This window comes from Macaca nemestrina, chromosome 14, assembly GCF_043159975.1.
Source record: "Macaca nemestrina isolate mMacNem1 chromosome 14, mMacNem.hap1, whole genome shotgun sequence".
In the NCBI taxonomy this organism is placed as follows: domain Eukaryota; kingdom Metazoa; phylum Chordata; class Mammalia; order Primates; family Cercopithecidae; genus Macaca; species Macaca nemestrina.
Genome location: NC_092138.1, coordinates 41053252 through 41055081, shown reverse-complemented (window position 1 = coordinate 41055081; position 1830 = coordinate 41053252). Strand labels below are relative to the sequence as shown.

General features: G+C 37.1%; 1 pseudogene; it reads right to left on the bottom strand.

Moving 5' to 3' along the window:
• Positions 1–361: 361 nt before the first annotated feature.
• Positions 362–845, bottom strand: LOC112427919 (ubiquitin-ribosomal protein eS31 fusion protein-like; annotated as a pseudogene).
• Positions 846–1830: the final 985 nt, after the last annotated feature.

Sequence of the window (1830 nt, the reverse complement as noted above, 5' to 3'; positions counted from 1 at the left end):
GTCAAAACCCATAGAACGTGCAAAACCAAGAGTGAGCCCTAATGAGCACTATGAACTTTGGTGGATAATGTGTTAATGTTGGTTCACTGGTTATAACAAATGTACCATAATGATATGACATGTTGGTGTCGGGGAAGACTGCATGTTGTGGATGTTTGGTGAGAGTATAGGGGAGGATTTGGGAACTCTATATACTTTCTTTTCTGTTTTGCTGTGAACCTAAAACTACTCTAAAGAATAAAGTCTATCAGTTAAAAAATACAATTATATCATGTTTTATATTAACCTTCACTCATTAGCAATTGTGTGGAATTGTAGTTTTTCTTTTCTTTTTTTTTTTGTGTTTGTTAGTTCATGTATTTTATTAACTCATACAGTTACTTGTCTTCTGGCTTGTTGAAGCAATAAGTCAGACAAAATTTGCCACAATAATGTCTGTCAAAGTGGCTTGCCATAAACACCCCAGCACCACATTCATCAGACAGGCACTCTCGATGAAGGCGACTAATTTTGCCATTTTCATCCACCTTATAATATTTCAGGACAGCCAGCTTAACCTTCTTTCTCTTGCGCTTATTCTTCTTGGGAGTGGTGTAAGACTTCTTCCTTTTCTTAGCACCACCACGAAGTCTCAACACGAGATGAAGAGTAGACTCCTTTTGAATATTGTAGTCAGACAAAGTACGTCCATCTTCCAGTTGCTTGCCAGCAAAGATCAGTCTTTGCTGATCAGGAGGAATTCCTTCCTTATCCTGGATCTCGGCCTTTACATTTTATATCGTATCTGAGGGTTCAGCCTCGAGGGTGATGGTCTTCCCCATAAGGGTTTTCATGAAAATCTGCATTTTGGTGGCGGCTCCACCGCAGATGGCGGATCGAAAAGCGAATTGCAGCTTTTCTTCAAAGAAAATTGGTATTTTAAAATTTTGCAATTGCTTTTTCAATTGACCTCCAGAAAATATATATAAACCAATGTAGAAAACAGTTAATTGGCTTTCTGAAGTCTTAGTCACATTGAATATTATCATTATTGTTTGATTCTTGCAAAGTAGATAGGTGAAAACACTGTTGTTTTATTTTAATATATTGTTTGAGTCTTGCTCTGTTGCCCAGGCTGTAGTGCAGTGGAGCTATCTCGGCTCACTGTAAACTCCGCCTCCCAGGTTTAAGCAATTCTCCTGTCTCAGCCTCCCGAGTAGCTGGGATTATCGGTGCCCACCACCATGCCTGGCTAATTTTTGTATTTTTAGTACAGACGGGATTTCACCATGTTGGCCAGGCTGGTCTCGAACTTCTGACCTCAGGTGTTCCACCTGCCTCGGCCTCCCAAAGTCTTGGGATTACAGGCGTGAGCTATCGGGCCTGGCCTATTTTAATATTTTTATTAAAACTTTATTTTTCTATTTCCTCTTTCATTTGTTTTTTTGAGGAATATTGTTCATTCATTTTCTACTCCACTATTATAAGTTAATTTTTTTCATAAAATTGTTTGAACTCCTTGTGCATGTAGAATGTTAACATTTTTGTTTTTGTGGAGTGGTTTTCATAATGTTTTATTTTGCAAAATTCATAAATATTTTGACTGATGATTTTGTCCACAACTTTTATCCATATGCAATTGATCCATGTGTATGTTCATGTATTCAAAACTGTTTCTTCAGTGACTACTGTATTATAGGTACTGGAAATATGTAAGTAAAAAAGGAAAGGTGCAAAATAATCCACGTCATGGATTTTAGCTTTTAAATTAGGGAGGCAAATATTATGTGACACAAATAAAATATATGGTATTTTGAAATGCTATCTAATAAAGGGTTGGGGGAATCAGCA